This window comes from Bactrocera neohumeralis, unplaced genomic scaffold, assembly GCF_024586455.1.
Source record: "Bactrocera neohumeralis isolate Rockhampton unplaced genomic scaffold, APGP_CSIRO_Bneo_wtdbg2-racon-allhic-juicebox.fasta_v2 cluster09, whole genome shotgun sequence".
Classification (NCBI taxonomy): domain Eukaryota; kingdom Metazoa; phylum Arthropoda; class Insecta; order Diptera; family Tephritidae; genus Bactrocera; species Bactrocera neohumeralis.
In genome coordinates this window covers 6466521-6485532 of record NW_026089622.1, presented here as the reverse complement: position 1 = coordinate 6485532, position 19012 = coordinate 6466521, and the positions used below count along the sequence as shown (strand labels likewise).

The following is a 19012-nucleotide window of genomic DNA, read 5'->3' as shown; positions in this document are numbered from 1 at the left end:
CAACCACGCCAGCAACCGCACCGGCAACAACGCCGGCACTTGTACCGGTAACCGCGCCTGCAGCGGTACCTGCACCCGCGCCTCGTGGTGGCACCCGACCACCACCGATCACATCGAGGACTTCGGAGACCCATCGGACAAGGTGCCCCATCTGTCGACGCCCACATCGTCTGCATCAGTGTGGAATATTTAGGGGTATGCGACCTTTGCAACGGCAGCAAGTTGTCCAGGCCCACGGGCATTGCCTCAACTGCCTGTCGCACACTCATACTACTCCAGAGTGTGAGTCACGAGGGCTGTGCCAAACGTGTCACCGGCCGCATCATACGCTGCTACATCGCAGCTCGTCACGCGAAGTGAACCGACCACCCAACCATCGCGGCCGCGTATCTCGACTTCCACCCGCCGATCACCCCACACATACACACCATACTCAACACATCATCTTTCATCCCACACTACACACACCACACTCAACACATCATCTTTTCCCCACACTACATACAACAACTCAACGCATCATCATCTACACCACACCTTTCGCACCACACATGAGGACACCAAACACAATCAACAAAAGGAACTGGCGGACGGCGCCAGGTCTCTTTTTGATTCGATCCGTGCGCTTATACATACGTGTCATACCAGTCGTCAATCATTCTCCCGCATTTAATTCGCTTGTATTTTTGCTACCAAAGACATCGCCAAATCAACGGGTAAGTGCCGCGAGTTTTTATCAACAATCTTTCTACCTTGTACGGTGCAAAAATTGCAGAATTTTCCTCTTAGTGCAACGGCACAACAACAAACACACGCAGAAAATTATTTGCAATGGCTGCAAAACTATTTTGATAATAAAATTTAATAATTTGTAAAAGTTGCTCTTGCGTATATCTTTCGAAGATGAAATTCGAAACATTACTAAATACAATGAAAAAAAATTGCAAACCATGACATATAATATTAAAAATGACCGAAACGACACTTAGAAATCATATCATCCGCATTGGAAAAGCCGGCATAAATATTTTTTTAAAAAGATACCGCTCATCCATTTAAGGTTCGATTTTACATCAAATATTTTAAAATAGAGTCCAAATAAAAATTAATAATTTTAATTTCCTGCCATGTCCCGTGGAAGTTTCTCTTATTTACCCCCAAATTATCGGGACTATATAAAGCTTTCAGTATCCTGCCCTGATAACGCCTATGTTGTTCCGAATAATTACCTTTAAGTTTACCTAACTAGGAATGGATCATATGCATCTTTGCAGCCGATGATGGGGAAATCATATCAGTGATCAACTTGCCATAATTGCCAGCCTTATGTTTTTTCCTCATTGCAAAGTAACTTCTGGAAAATATCACAATATATAATTTTTTGAAGTTATACTTCTTATACGAGTTCGGAAATGGTTGCGATAGATTCAGGTTGCGCAACCGTGCTCAATATGAATCTACGCAACCTTGTCTGCGAAGATGTTCGAGCAGCAAGCGAAGCGGTGACAATCGGCGACCGCTTGTTCGTTTCTTTCGGCACAGCTCGGCTTTTCTACCAACAACACAATGTTGCCATGCTTATGCTGTTGTTTTTTTTTGTAGAACAATGTTTCAATTTTTGGTTGGTGACATATTTAATTTAAAATAAATTCTGTTGGGATTCGAACCTACGTGCTCCTCGTCACTTTTGAATCGCTTACCACCAACACCACCACTGACACTTGAATTGCGTTGTCTTAATTATGGTTTTGTTATGCATGAAAGAAATATACAATGGATCGCCTATTGTTACCTCTTTCCTTGCTGATGCTGCGCATATGTATGTTTGTTCATTATTGAAGTTATACTCCTTTTTCTTTCCTTTGTCTTTTATTTCTGCGAATTCTCAACTATTTTATGTGCCCTTTTATTGAAATACCCTGCGTTGGCCGTTGAAAAATTAAGGCTATACTTTACAGGATTATTTCTGTAGTTAGTCTTGATTTACATTTTTTTGGAAATCGACCCGCTGTGAAGGTATATCGTTTTATCTGACAGCGTGAGGTTTAAGAATTTCATTTAAAATTTTGTCTTGTGGCAAATTAGAAATGATGTTTCTTCGAAAATCGTTCGCTTACAACGGATAAAACGACTTCTGTGTGGTGATTTTAATGAATGAATTACTTTTGGTTGAAATGCTCTGCGTTGGCCGTTCTATACTACTTCTCAGGATCATTCATTTCTTCAAAGAAATTTATGACCTTTAGAAATATGCATATTTGCATTATTTCGTTGTCATTTCCATATTCGTAGCAATAGAATTTCTATGGCATAAGTAAAGTAATGGCCACCGATTGTCACCCCTTGCCGCTGTAGCAGCTTCGCCTACAAACATGCGTAAATACATATGTATGTATGTATACGTATGATCGTGAATACATATCGACGCAGCTTTTTGCGAGAAGCACCAGAAAGTTGTGCAATTTATGATTTTTGACTTTTGCCATCGTCGCGAAAAGACGAGTTGTTGGCAAAGGCATGCTCGGGGAGATAATAAATTATAATAAATTTATAAAATGTGAATTTAAGTTTTCTAGTTTTCTTTCATACAAAATGATATGCATTTCTTGGAATATCACTAAGAAGTATAACTTCATCCGCGCGTAGGGACTCCACGCACCTTTTTTTATTTGAGATATCCTACAAAAATGTCAGCTTTTATTTTTGCCATCGTCGCGAAAAGTCCAACTTCAAATGCAATAAAGGGGGGCATTATAATAGTTTTAGGATTGACATTTGCTTGTAGTTTCATTATGCGCTTTCCCATTTCTTTGACCGTAGAGAGCAACTTTATTCCCATTATACCAACGGGAAAAAGGAGCACTGGCTGCCAGGACCTTCGGCTCGCTGATGTAAATATAAAATGTATAGTTATTGCTTAATTAAGTCTTAGGTGTAAAAGTTAATAAAATGTTCTGTAGCTAATAGAAAAGTATTAAGAACAAAATAAATAATAAGTAATGGGAAGTTTATAAACATAATCATATTTGTGGTTTTAATCCTGTTTGTACTAAGAATGCTGATATTTTTGTTACGTTTTCGGAGGAACTCGTTTGTAACAGAGCAGACGGTATTTGGTCGTCGAAGATATTTTTTCTAATTGCTGCGAAATGTGGGCAGTCGTCGAGTAAATGATAGGCTGTTAAAGCTAACGACGGGCAGTGTTGGCAAACTGGTGGACTAGAACGATTTAGAAGGTGCGCATGTGTGGCAATTGTGTGTCCTAGGCGTAATCGGATAAATGCTTTGATGTCGTTGCACCGGCAGCTGGCGGGATAGCTTGGTTTTATCCTGTTCGGGTTATTCGCAGTATATTGGTGCTGGATAGATCTCCAAGTCTCCATATGTGAGCTATATTGGAGCTGCGATATACACTTATACAAGTCTTTTTTCATAATATAGTCAAAAGTTATTAGTGGTTCTTTTGCTGCGAGTTTAGCCCGTTCGTCTGCCAGATTGTTACTTTTTATGCCTGCATGTCCTGGAACCCACATTAGTTTCAAGCGATTGTTATTCTCGATTAATTTGCTCCGAATACAGGAAATTAAGTAGGACTTGTTGTTTGTATTTATTACCGCGTGTATGGTTGACTTGCTATCAGTGCAGATAACTGCTTTAAAACTAGATTTTACGACGAAGATGATTGCGTTGAAGATAGCGACAGCTTCAGCTGTGAAAACCGAGGCGTAGCTGGGAAGTATTCCTGCTGTAATTGTTCTTCCCTCGGAGTCAACGACGGCGAATGTTGTGCTAATGTCGGTTTTTGAACCATCTGTGAAAACGAATTTCCAGTCTGGGAGCAGTGGAGTTGTATATTCCGCGAAAAGGCGTTGAAATACTGTGGGGGAGGTACTACTTTTTCCGTATTTCTCCAAGTTTAGCATGAAACATGATTTGTTTATCATCCAAGGCGGAGAAGATACTTTTTGGCGGAGAGAAGGGAATGTGATATCAAGCTCTCTGGCGTATTCGATGCAGAGGAATATTGACGACTTACGACTTGTAGACTTTTTCCGTTGCAGCTCGGATAACACTGTTTTGTAAAGAATATTATTGTAACAAAGAAACAGCTTCGGTATGAGTTTTTTTAGGTTAAGTGTAAATCTTTCTTCGATTGTGGGTAGCCCCGCTTCCACAAGTATGAATTGTGTTGGCGATGTCGGAAAAGCGCGAAGACTTCTGCGCACAGCCATGTGGTATGGGGAATACAGTAACTTGATGACACTTTTCGCGCAGTTGCCATAGATGGGTAGGCCATAGTCTATCTTCGATAATATAAGAGCTCTGGTTACATTTATTAGTGTTGACGAGTTAATTAAGCAGTGTTTGGATGATAGATATTTAATAATGTTAAGCCTAGCAGCCAGCTGCTTTCTTAAATATAAACAATGTTCTTTGAAAGTTAATTTTTTATCAAAAATTAAACCTAGAAACTTAAGTTTATTAGCGCTTACAACTGGAATATTGTTATAAACTAATGTAAAGTAATTACATTTGTGTTTGCGGCAAACATGGAAATTCTTACATTTGTTTAAAGATACGTTGGCTCCAGATGATTCGGACCATATACTTAAATCAGCTAATATATTAGTAAAATCTTGTTTAACAAGGTTTAGGTCACTTAGTTTAGAGACCAATAATAAATCATCAGCATAGCATATGTAAAAAATATTTTTATACTTATCAATTATGTGACAAACTTCATTGAATGCAGCGGTAAACAAAATGACAGATAGCGGGGAACCTTGGGGAATACCATTATGTAAAGAGAAATAATCCGAAAAGGTGTTATTTACTTTGGAAACAAATCTGCGATTAGTGAGAAAAGACTGGATAATTTTAAGGATTTTTCCACCAAGGTTCCATTTTACCAACTGACGTAAAACTACATGAGCTCCCACGCGGTCAAAGGCTTTCTCGAAGTCTATACTTAGCACGGAAAGGTGGTTTCTATTGGAAAGAGCAGTAGAAGCATAGCTTTCGAAGAGGAGCAAGGCATCAATGGTGCCATGCCCCTCTTTAAAAGCCACTTGCTGCGGACTAATGGAGTTATTGTTTATGGCATACCACGAAATACGATGAGCTATAATTTTTTCGAAAAGTTTACCTAAACAGCTAAGCAGTGAAATGGGTCTGAAACCTGATGCTTCTGTTGCAGGACTACTTGACTTAGGAATGGGGATAATAATAGCGTTTTTCCAGGTTTGGGGGTAAATACCTTTATTTAGAATGTTGTTGTATAACTTAATTAATCTGGCCATCAAACATGAAGGTAGATGTTGCAACATGGGGTACGATATTCTGTCGGCACCCGGGGTTTTGCCTGAGAAAGAGGATAGTGTAGACTCTAGTTCAATATGTTCTATATTGCAATCTGTGATGTTAGACAAAGTATAAGGGGAAGTACTGAGATATTTGTTTTTGTCTGAAATGAAAGTGGCATGAAAGTTTGAGTCCTGCGAGTATTCTGACCAGTATGCTGCGAAGTAGTTAGATAGCTGTTTTGCGTTGGCGATAGGCCCATTAACATTACTTATGGAGATCAACTGGGATTGCGGGTATATTCCAGATAATTTTTTAATATCGGACCATGCTTTTTTCGGGTTTGTTTTATGGTTGATAGATTCCGAGAAATTATTTAAGCTGTCCCTTTTAGATTGTTTTGCTTTCCTACGAAACATCGCGTTAGCCTTTTTATACATAATTAAATTTTGGTTTGATCTTGTCCGTCTATATTCCGACCAATAAAAGCGCTTTACATTTCTTAATTGTGATAGCTCAGGAGACCAGTACGGCACAGTTTTAGTAAAGATTTTATTACTGGATTGTGGAATGGAAAGGTGAGCAGAAGTCCGAATAATTTTTGTAATTGTGGCAACTTCTTTGTTGATATTGTCCGAATAGGGGTATTTTTCGCAAAGGTCGCTGGCAGTATGTTGAAACTTTTCCCAGTTCGCTATATCTGTTAGGAACTTTGGAATGGGTTGGGCCTTAAAGACTGACGGAGTGCGTAAAATAGTAAGAATAGGGAAGTGATCGCTGCCGTGGAGGTGGGGAAGGGTATTGCTAGTTAGTTTAGGGGCGATGTTGGAGGAACATAATGTAAGATCAACAGAGGTAAAAGTTTTGTGTGTGGAAAAGTGAGTCGGTTTGTTGTCGTTAAGTAAAGTGAGGTTTTCTGAAAATATCATATCTTCTATGATAGCACCTCGATTGTTGCAAAGAGTTGATCCCCAAAGTGGACTCCAGGCGTTAAAGTCCCCAACTATAACGAATGAAGTAGAAACTGATCGCAAAATGTTTCTAAGTTCGCTGCATGTGAAGTTTTGTAGAGGTGGTATATAGAGGGCCACGATAGTAAATTTGAAAGATAGTGAAATTTCTATTGCAATTGTGGCAATATTTGAAGTAATGGAAACTTGTCTATGGGGTATCGATCTTTTTATCAAAACTGCAATGCCTTGCTTGTTAGTTTTGTTTTGAGGCAAGTTGTAAAAATAGCTTTGGTACTGATGGGGTGAAGCTGCTGACTTATCAGCAGCAATATTAGTCTCTTGGAGACAGACAACGTTTGGCGAATGTTCTTTCAACAGAAGTTCTAGTTGCGTGTAATTGTTGAGGTAACCGTGCATATTCCACTGTAGGATCTTAAACATTGAGAGCGGGAGAGAGATTGTCACAAAATTAATATGCTATGATAACAAATATGTATGTATGTTAATAATTGCATTCGTCTATAGACATAAATTGCTCTTTCGAGTTGTTTTCATTATGTTGAGGTATAGTTTGGTTTAAAGAGAGATTGACAATTGAGGTGTCAGCTGTCTCTTTCATGGAAGCGTCTGCTTCTGTTTTGTTTTGGTAAGCGTTAGCTTGCGAAATGATGTTTGCGAGTGTAGATTCGAGATTGAAGGGAGTGTGTAATAGAGTTTGCGGAAGAGGTGTAAAAGCGGAAACTAAGGCATTCTTAGGTTGTTGATTGTTGTTGTTTTGTGGTGAGTGGTTAGGTAAAGAAGAAATTATTTGAGGTGGGTTAACAGAAGAAATTTCAGATGAAGTAGTAATCGGCGATTTGTTTAATGAGATGGGTGGAGAGATTAGAGATTTGGAGCTTTGAGTAGGGTTGTTATTTGATTTTTGTGCTTCTTTAGCTGCCTCGGCGAAAGAGGAGTTAAGCATCGATGGTGTTTGTGCTTTGTAAAGCTTAAGTGCTTCGCGCATGGAACATTTGTTTTGACATTTTATTTTAAGTATTTCTTTCGTTTGCATGTATTTCGGGCACGTGTTGGCAGATGACGGGTGGTTACCAGAGCAGTTTGCACAGAGCGTGCGAGAGCATGGGGGAGGAGGGGGGGGAAGATTGCATGACATACATACGGGCGCATTTTTGCAGTGTTTGGCGGTATGACCAAGCCGTTGACAAGTTTTGCACCGCATTGGGTTAGGGTAGTAGGGTTTCACTTTAGCACTACGCCAAGAAACGTCAACTTTATCTGGTAGCTCGAACCGATCAAAAGTAAGTAGCACAACTCCAGTGAATTGTGAAACTCCTTCCACAGTTTTCGAAAATTTGTACACTCCGACTACGCCTTGGTTACTCATATTTTCAATTATTTCTTTTTCACTGACATTGTTTAGGCAGGGTGCATAGATTGTACCTTTTACGCTATTAAGATTGTCATGATATTTTACAACAATTTCGCACACACCATGTAGCTTTTTAGTTGAAATGAACCTTTGGGCAATTTGGTTGTTTTTCACAAGCAGTAGCAGATTGCCAGCACGTAATTCCGAAATCGAAATAATTTCTTTACTAATAGCTTCTAATGCTTTATGTACGGCGAAACAAGAATAATTAGAGATAGGTTTCGTTGAGTCGGAAGCACTAATAATAATAAATTTAGGGTTTTCTTTCCTAGACTGAGGCAAGTCAGGAAAATTAAGGGGCGTGTATGAGGGTTTCTTTCTTTTTGGATGGGATTCCGAGGCAAGCAAAGCGAACCTGTTATTCCCAAGGTTGGGTGGCCCGGGGGCCATGATTATTATGTCTACACACTCGATTCACTTGTTTAGAAAACACTTGTAGGAAAAACGATATGCGGTATAATAATAAAACAGAAATTTACCAAGCGAACACGTGCACGTAAGACGGATGTGTACTGTGCGAAATACGCAAAAGATAAGCCGAAACACGTCTACACAGAGCGAGCTTTAGTCGATGACAGCCAGCCAAAAATACTGCATCTTTTAGTCTTCAATAACTTTCAACTGAATTGCACATATTTAATTGCCGTTAATAGCATACTAGAGGTTTGATAAGCCATTCAGTTGAATTATAAGCACTTAGCCTTTCACTACTTCTTCTTTACTGGCGTAGAAGCCGCTTATGCAGATATAGGAGAGTTAACAAGAGCGCGCTAATCGTTTCTTCTTTTCACACGGTGGCGCCAAACGGGCAACCAGGTACTTCGCCACCTGGTTTTTCTAACGGAGCAAGAGTGTTTTCGTCCATTCGGACGACATGACTTAGGCAGCGTAGCCGCTGTCTTTTAATTCGCTGAACTATGACAATGTCGTCGTATATCTCATACAGCTCATCGTTTCATCGAATTCGATATTCGCGGTGGCCAACGAGCAAAGGGCCATAAATCTTTCGCAGAATTTTTCTCCCGAAAACCCGCAACGTCGACTCATCAGATGTAGTCATCGCCCATGCCTCTGCACCATTAAGCAGGACGGGGATCATGAATGTTGTGTAGAGTTATGTTTTTGTTCGTCGAGAGAGGACTTTACTTTTCAATTTCCTACTTAGTCCGAAGTAGCACCTGTTGGCAAGAGATATCCTGCATTGGATTTCGACGTTGACGTTGTTGTTGGTGTTGATGTTGTTTCCTAAATAGACGAAACTATCTACAACTTCAAAGTGATGACTGTCAACAGTGACAGACGTGAAAGCCATGCTGTGAGTGCGACGACTGTCTGTTTGATGAAAGGAGACGTTTCGTCTTGCCCTCGTTCACCACCAGTCCCATTTGCTTCGCTGCCTTATCCATTCGGGAGAAAGCAGAACTAACAGCGCGATTGTTAGAGCCAATGATATCAATATCATCAGCATACGCCAGCAGCTGTACACTCATATAGAAGATAGGACCTTCTCTGTTTAAATCTGCAACTCGAATTATTTACTCCAGAAGTATGTAGGTTGAAGATTTTGTTTGCAACCTCGTTTTGTATCGAACACCTCGGAGAGGTGCTTCCTGACCGTAACGGATCTTTGGTGTTGCTCAACGTCAGTTTATACAGCCGTTTTTGTTTTGCGGGGATACCAAATTCAGACAGGGTGGCATAAAGGCACCTCTTTTTCGTGCTGTCAAAATTAGCTTTGAAATTTCTTTTCACGAGTCTTTTCCAAGATCCGATGAGTTGTTCATTTTCCAGGCCTAAAACAACACTGATAAGGTCCAATCACTTTGTTGACAGTGGGATAAATGTTTGTTATCCCACAGTAGTTGGCGCAAATTGTGAAGTCACCATTTCTGTGGATTGGGACCTAAAGGTCCATATCAGTTCTTCGCCGCCGTATTTGAATAGCTCGGCCGGCAATCCATCGGCTCACGCTTGGTTGTTTGGCCTTTCCATCCGGAGACATCCAGGAAACTTGATAAATTTTCTTATGCTGGAATCTAGTACCACAGATGACTATATTTCGGGCCTCGGCGAAGTCGATCAGCCTCAACCCTATTGGGGATAATTTATCGCAAAGACCGAATTTATCAACCATTTAGCCAAAGACACCTTATTTTTCCACCTTGGTGTTAAAGACGCCAAACACGTTTTGACATCTTGGCGGATGGCAGTATTCATATGTGCGCTCCAGGCCCTTATAGAAGGTATTTTCGGTCACATCGTCCTTCTCTTCCATCGGAGTATGGCTAGACGTTCGTCCAGTTTTAGACGTGCGTGTGCTCTGAGGTCCTAACATCGACTCGAACCACTATCTTGTTGAAGGAAAGATTCACACCCGCCTCTGTGCCACAAAAAACGTACGTCAATAAACACAAGGAATGTTCGACGTCGAAAAGTTGGAATCACAACAGACAGCCGAACGATTTTCGACTCGACTTGCACTCCTGCTCCCTGAGGGCACTCGTCAACAACTCGGTATAGTGAAGTGTGGGTCGGCATTTCAAACTCCTTACGTAGAACTGCAACCGAAACCATTAGTTTTTGGAAAATGCGAAAGAACAGCTGGAACGACGAGGAGTGCCGTGTCGCAGCGGAGAGAAAACAGACTGCCTACCTTGCAACGTTACGATCGACCACAACACGCTTGGCATGGGATAGATACCGAGGGTTGAAGAGGGAAGCGAAACGCATTTGCAGACAGAAAAATAAAGAGGTAGAAATGCGTGAGTAGAAAGAGCTTGACAAGCTGGCCGACAGGGGTAATGCTCAAAAAATCTACGAAAAAAGACCGGAGCATACTCTTGTAGAACCCTAGTAAGCGATGCCCAGATCAAACTAAAATAATGGAGAGAGCACTTCTCTAGTCTGCTGAATGGCAGTGAAAGTATAACGCCAGGAGAAGGCGAACCCGATTCCCCAATCGATGACGATGGAACAGATGTTCTATTGCCCGACCATGAAGAAGTTCGAATAGCAATTACTCGTCTGAAGAACAAAAAAGCGGCGGGGGCCGATGGATTGCCGGCAGAGCTATTCAAATACGGCGGCGAAGAACTGATAAGGAGCATGCAACGATTGGAATTTAAGTGTGCTCTGGCCAATCCACAAAAAAGGAGACCCCATATTCTGCGCCAACTATCGTGGGATAAGCCTCCTCAACATCGCATTTAAGGTTCTATCGAGCGTATTGTGTGAAAGATTAAAGCCCAGCGTCAACCAACTGATTGGACCTTACCAGTGTGGCTTTAGACCTGGCAAATCAACAACTGATTAGATATTCACCATGTGCCAAATCTTTTCCATTTTAAAGCTGTCTTTAACAGCACGAAAAGGAGCTGCCTTTATGCCGCGATGTCTGAATCTGGTATCCCCGCAAAACTAATGCGGCTGTGTAAATTGACAATTTTGCGAAAAATTTATGGCCCTTTGCTCATTGGCCACGGCGAATATTGCATTCAGTGAAACGATGAGCCTCTTAGCACCTTGTTTTGAAAACGTTGTATAACATTAATACTGTTTAAAGTTTACATGAACCGATTTGCCACCGTTTAGTTTTATTCTCCATTTCTTAGTCCAACTTACCACAGGGTTGATTGTATGTTGCACTTTTAGCGCAGCTTTTTCTGCTGTTTTTTCGACGCATAGTATTGCGGTGTCTTCAGCAAAAGTGGCAGTCATACTGTTTGGTGCTAACGGTTAGTCTCTTGTATACAGAATATATAAAAGTGGACCTAAGATACTTTAGAGAATTCATTTCCTTGTTTTACTCGGAAAAATCTTACGGTGATATACGATTCTAAAAGAGCACAATTCTCAATCGGAAGACATGATTTTAGTTTTTGCATAAGTCATTCGTGCCATACCTTATCAAACGCTTGTGCAACGTCAAGGAATACAGCTGAGCATACGATTCCCTCCTCCAGGGATTTTTCTATTTCTGATGTTATTCTGTGAATTTGTTCTATTTTTGAATGCTTATTTCTAAAACCGAACTGATGCGATGGGATTAACTGCTTTTCGTAGTTTATAGGTTTTAATCTTTGATAAATAAATTTTTCAAAATGTTTTTAGATTTGTGGAAGTAGTGAAATTGGTTCCTGGCTTAGGAATCATAACAACTTCGGCAACTTTCCAAAGGCTTGGAAAATGTGTCAGACGGATTGCTGTATTAAAAAGATAGGTCAGCTTCCGTAAACATTTGTATGGTAACTGCTTTAACACTTCAGCTGCAATTAAATCGAAGCCAGCTTTTTAATTTCACAAATGGTGATTGGTGGGATTGTTGCATGATCCTGTTGAATACTACTGAGGGACGCGATTTCACTATCCTCGTTTGGACGAAAGGATTCAGGTGTTTTGCAAATGTATTAGCTTTATCATACTCAATTGTTGGTTGGTTTGTTTTGTCGAGTGGTGAGCGGGTTTGTTGCCATTTCCGTCGTAACTTTCTTTTCTTTATTAGGAGGATTTTTATTTCTTTAGGGTAATTTGAACCTATAATTTTTCGCGTTATCCCAAGCTGCTTGTTGAATTTCTTTCGTAAACTACCGACTCAAGTTGTTCAATTGCTGTGATTTTCGGACACTTTATTTTAGTCTGAAGTATTTGTTTGAACGAAGTCCAGTCTGTATTCTTGTTGTATAGCTTCAGACTAAGATCTCTGTTAATGACTGTTTCACTTAGTGTTAAATATAATGGGGAGTGATTAGAGGTTAGATCTAACCCACCTTCTATTGCTATGAAATTTCGAGATATCTTCTTGGTTATAAAGAAGTCTATTACATCTGGCATTTTGTTGGTGTCCTTCGGTAAAAGCTCACACCCAGTTCTTGAGCTGTCTGGAATAATATTATTTTGATTTATTATCGTAGGTTTTTTTATACACCCTATTTTTTATTAATTTTAACGATTTTTTAATATCATTTTCGTAATTTGGGAAGCCGTATTCGGGGGATTTCAGAGCATCTAAAATTAGAAATAGCAATTGTGAGTTGTGAATTTATGTATTTAATTAAAACAAACCTACCAAACACAAATTTTCTAAATAAGTTGATTTTTTTTTAATGATTTTTTTTCTGCAGCCCATCCCAATTGTTCTCTAACAAGCACTCTTCTGTGACGATAAATTGTAGAAATTTTGTAATAGGTGTTGAACCTATACATTCTTTAACGCTACAAATCTATTGAAATCAGGAAAGTATTAATTATATGTATAGTTTCACAGAAAATACTGTTCATTCAGTTAACTTACTACGTTATTTTTTGGAAACATTTCAGCATTTTCCTCAAAATGTTCCATTTCTTCAACGCTTTTTATTGGAAATATGTCCAGGCTTGTAGATTTCGGAAATGCTTTCTCAAACAGTTTATCCATCTTCACATGTAGCTCACAAATTAAGTTTTTCATTTGTTGCACCTCTTCTTCTATAATTGTTGAATCAATTTAATATACACAATTATGTATAGTATTTACTTGCCCAATTTTTTCATTTTATTTTCACACTCACAAGGTGGAGAATTTTCGTCATTTATCAATATTTTGGTAGGTTGACGGACATTTTGCTTTAAAACTAGTAAGTAATTTTCAAATTTATAGCTCGAAAAATAATCCACATTACCATAGCTTTCAATGCAATCAGGCAAATGTAACAAATTGTGAATATTGTATGACAATTTTTCTTCTCCATAAATGGATCCAAACTGTTCAACGAAATCGCAAAGCATCTGTCGAACGAAAGGCAAATTATTTTCCCATTTATTTGAAGAGAAAATTCGATACGCGCAGTGCAGCAATAAAAAGTGATAAAACAAATTCTCATCAAAATAGTCCTTGCAGAGTACAATGCCAGTATAAAGCAAAAATTGCCTGAATTCGATGGCTTTCCAGCTGGCCAATTCATCAAACTCCCTTGGCTTTCGACCAAATTCCTTTGGAATGTATTTTCGAATACTTTTTATTTTTTTGTTTAATTCAACTTTCTGAAGAGAAGTTATCTTACGAGTTTTATGTTTATTTTCCCAAATTACAGTCAATATCTTTTTTGTGCAACTAAGTTCGACAAGGTGCATGTGGTCCAAAGGTATCTGCGCAACCATATTAATTCCAATTTTTTCGAGAACGTTTGGACTTTGCAAAAAATCTACGCAGTGATGAAGTCTATCGTTTCTATTTTTAAAACTTGCATCTGTTCTTAATTGTGCGGGAGTTTTACTGTAAGTTAATCTTTTATTTATCTTCCTACCAGTTTGTGTGCTTTTTGAACACCCATTGCTGTTTGTGTGGCCTACAAAACCGGCAAGAAATGCTCTTGCCTGAGCATCGCAAATAAATTTGCAAATTTTTATAGACATTTTTATTCCATTCAAGAACCAGTCATGATCATTTAAGTACTTTATTTCATCTACAAAATTTGTTAAAAACTGGTTTATGGAATTCGGCTTACGGTTACCTATATACGCGCCAATCAAAAATGGTTTCATATCATTACGATTTGACACTGCTCCTAAAATTGGCCAAAGTTGTGTCCCTGAACTTTTAAAAAGCGGACACCCGTCTATATTGATATCAATATATAGGCAATCCATATTTGGAGGTAAAGAAATTTTCATCAAAGAAAGGTCATTTTCTACTCCGAAATGAAAGTATTTTCTAGGCGACACATCAATTATATTAATTTCTGAGTTAGGCAACGTCATTATTTGTTTCTTTGATGCAGGTACACGCACGTCAGCACTACGAAATATTTGGAGAATTTCATCGCATGCCCTCTTACGAATTTTATATTTGACGCACCAATTTCTTAATTTCGCATTTATGTCATTATTATTGTTGTTAGAGTTACCAGTAGCCGCATTACGCACATTATACACATTACATATATTTATATTTAGTTCTTCAGATACATTTTTGCTACAACAAGGAACATTTTCATTTTCTGGAACAATAGCCTTTTTCACGATTTCAATTGTGCTCTTTTTTTTTTGTCACAAGTCGACGAAAATGTCTATCACTCACTCCACATTTAGTTTTTCCCATTTCAATAGAATAATTAATTTACTATTCAATTAGTTTCATATATATGTATATTAATCTAGACATTTAAAAAACTACAACTTACTTGTAAGTCCGCGTACGAAATGAGAAAATATAATAATTATATGCATAAACCCAGCGTTTCCGAAGACAACGAAAAATAGAACAATAATGGCAAACAGTAACGCGGTTGCATATACGCAGTATTCGGTGGCGACAAGAGGTCGGCGGCAGATAACAGTAAAAAATTTACAAACGCTGTGCAGCTTTGAAAATGAATATCATAGTCTACGTTGTCTCTTTATTTTGTACACCTTACCCTACGCTACTAAAAGAAGGTCATTCATGAGAAAGGGAAGGTATTAAACAAATAAGGCCTCACATTGCCCTGCTTTTGTGAGGCCTTTATTTTGTCCCCGCTGGGGAGAAGTTCTTTATATTCTTCAAGGATTTTGTATCTCGGTGGGCAATATATAGCAGTAATTGACATTGCTTTTAATGTTATGGTTGTTGTTTGAATATTGTGCGTACTGATTTTTCTAACAGCAGTGCCTCCTTTCGCACAATTACTAGGGTGGATTTTTTGATAGGTCTAAATGCTTACAAACATCTTTTGTATGTATAATTGCCAGACTTTCTTTAAACTGTAGCCATCGTCGCTGTAGGTTTCCGTTTGCTTCTTTCAGATTGATACACTGTACATTTGATGCTCACAACTCCGGCCGCGACTGCCTTAACTGTGGTAATTTCGCTGGGTCTTTCAACAGCTGCGACCCGCCGAGTTTTGAGAATTGTCCATCCATGATTTGCAGCGGTTTCTATAAAATTTAAATAAACATGTTACGTTTATAATAAAGTTAAAATGGAAAAAAGATCAACTTACGGCCTAGCCATTATCAACTGTTTTAAGGAATCCATATTTTTTAATAATGGCCAAGTATCATGCATAAATGGCGCTCTTCCGGAAGAGCCTCAAACTTGCGTATTGTGAGTTTTTAACGGAGCAACAGCAACCGCTTTACACACTGTTCTTCTTTTAAAATACACAATGTAAACAATTAATAACAACTCCTAGCATTCGGGTCCCATGCAGCCCTCATCTTTTCTGGCAATCAGTAACCTATGCACGTTTTGTTATATAAAATATACATATGTATAATTTCACAGGCCTGCACTTTCTCAACTAAGCGTTCCTCATCCACCTTACATATATGTATGTATATAGTATACTACTGTGGTCAAATTGAAAGGTAAATTTGATTTATACTTCGCGAGTTTTTCGAATTGGTAACTTTTTTTTCTGTAAGTTGGTAGTACTATAAGTGACATCTATGCTAAATTTCACGTCTATATATTTATTAGTATTTGAGATACGTGTCGTTTTGTGAGGCTCTAAAAGTGAATTCTTTACAACGACGCTGAACACACATTTTTTGAATGTGTGCGCTGGCAAGCAGAACGCACCGCCGTAGAAGACCTGGTTGGCCCAATAAACGCAGACAATTTAGTCAGCGTCATGTTGGAGACTGAAGCAAACTGGGGAATCATCAAAAAATTCGCTGCACTCTTGCTACGCAGCAAAAAGCGGGACCTGGACGCAGGTGCGCAGATGTAAATCTCTCAATGAGAAAAATGGAACGCCACCCTGAGTAATGCAAATGCGGTCCCAGGGTGGCCGACGGTTCCTCAAAGGGGAGGTTTTTAGTGACCTGCAAGTGGCACATACCGCTGCTGTGACGATAGCACCGATGATGCGGAGGGCATTTTCCACTCCTTCACCCGCCAAAAAAAAATTGATTTCTTAGATTTTTACTATATCTGAATTTATTGAACAAAGAAGTGCGATAACGCACCATCTCATACTGCATTGGTTATTCGTGATCATTTCACTACATTTTCAACTAATATCGTGTCGCAACCACCGCATTCTCCTGATATACCTTCGTGTAACTTTTGGCTATTCAGCAAATTCATATTACCACTCCGAGGACACCATTTTGACTCAATGAGGATATAAAAGTTAAATCAAAGAAGGCTCTGATGGCCATCACGACGGACAATTTTTCCAAGTGCTATGATGACTGGCAAATTCGTTGGTATAAGTTTATTGCAGCGGGAGGGGATTACTTTGAAGGAAATGAAATGGACAAAGTTCTCCTTTCAATTTAACCAAATATTTCATATACTCTACCTTCAAGTAATTAGTTATGGGGGCTCAGGGAAATATTGACCCAGTTCAACTCATTTGTAGCACACAGACATACTATTAGCAGGAAAGGATTGTTTCTGAATTTCAATTATTTATTTCACACACTGACCGATATTTTCGTTAAAAAGTCAGCTATAGCTGAAGGAAGATTCGTGCGAAATTTTGCTCCGTTTTTATAAATACTTCTTCATTTGTGTACTAGAAAATAAAGGAATCAAGAGGAATTTAAAATTGTGTTATACGGGAAGTAGGCGTGCTTGTAGTCCTATTTAGTCCAGATTCACACTGTGACATAGGAATATGAGTAGCATTCCACTCACCAAATTTAGTCGAAATCGATCTCTTGGGTCCCGAAACCAAAAAGTCGGTTCCCATAAAGTACAGCATCTCGAAGATAAAATTTTAAGGTCCCTGGCATAATTAGTTATTGATTTACTACGCTTTTATACTATGTTCGGACCGACAACGAAAACATGTTTTCGTGGGAAAAACTGGTTTTCGCACGAAAACTTGTGTTTTCGTCCATGTAAAATCTATCAAATGAAAACACAGTTTTCGCTGAAAACTACTTGAAAACTTACATTCCACTCATTATAATCGGTGCCTGCTCTAGTTTAATCGATGTTTTTGGAAAACATATTTGCCAGCCCTAAATTGTCACTTGACATTTGTTTACATTCCATATACAAAAACAGCTGTCGCTTGATATTCTCATATTAGGGGATTCTTGCACCTTGCACGGTGCAGAAATTGCAGAATTTTCCTCTTGGTGCAACGGCACAACAACAAATACAAGCACAAAATTATTTGCAATGGCTATAAATATGTCCGACCAATACCCACGTTTATTTTCGTGCCGTCATAATGTATATCACTAGATTCTACAATGGGTGCTCTCTTGGCCTTGCATATTTCGGTATAGGATTTTTGGATTTTGTGTCATCATGCAATCTTGCAAGAGCAAGAGAATGCCGCTATTGATAGTTGTCAGTGAAAACTCATCGAAAACACACATTGTCCGTCCGAACGACTTAGATTCCACAACACACAAATGTGTTTTCAAAATGTTTTCAATGTCGGTCCGAACATAGTATTAGTAGTTTTTAACAGTACCGCTACATGGAGAGTGAGCGGGGCTATCTTCCAATTCGCACTGTCAGTTAGAGTTCATTAAACTTATTAGAGGGCTTACGCAATCCTGTGTATCAAATTACAGTTTTATATCTTAAATTAGTGCTTATTTATAAGTTTTCAGCTAATGGCGATTTGTGGGCGTGGCAGTGGTTTGATTATGCCCATCTACAATCTCGTAATTTTTTTCGTCCTAGAAAACCCGTATAAGTTTCATCAAGATATCTCAACTTTTACTCATGTTACAAGTGGCACGGACGGACTGACTGACAGACAGACAGTCACCCGGATGTCTCGTCATCCTAATCATTTGCGTATATAGAACTCTATATCTATCTCGCTTAGTTTTTGTTGATATGTACAACCGATAGGTGAACAAAACTAATATATTCTGTAGCAAAATATTGCAGGAGTATAAAAATTAGAAAAAAACTACTACAACGACACTATACCATTGATATTAAAATATCATAATTTCATAATAACCGTTTTGAAAACAAATATTTCGCATTTATAACAAAGAAAAACAAACAATTTTAAGTTAGACCTAAGTCAAAATTATCTGCATCGTTCCCTGAGATTTCGTTTCGCACTGATTTTGTAGGCTAAGTTATCGCAATGAAACTTTGCACAAACAGTACTCTCAAGGTGATCCATCGCTTGTTTCAAACTTGACGAAATCGGAGAATAAGGTTTGAATCCCTCATATACCGAATTTCCGGGCATCTGTGTATATGGCTGATTTTTTTTTCACGAAAATAACGAACAATTTTTGAGATATACATATTATTGAATACAGAAACCATATTTTTTGTTTGGAAGCTTGCGAACTAAGCCATTCCAGACTTGTGTCTTAAAACGTTTTGCAGAAACGGAAAGGAATGACGCCGGTTTTCATAATCCTAAGTAAGTCC

General features: G+C 38.7%; 1 pseudogene; it reads left to right on the top strand.

Annotated features, from left to right (window-relative positions):
- The first annotated feature begins 1941 nt into the window (after nucleotides 1-1941).
- LOC126764740 (small nucleolar RNA U3) lies at nucleotides 1942-2143 on the top strand (annotated as a pseudogene).
- The last annotated feature ends 16869 nt before the right edge of the window (nucleotides 2144-19012 follow it).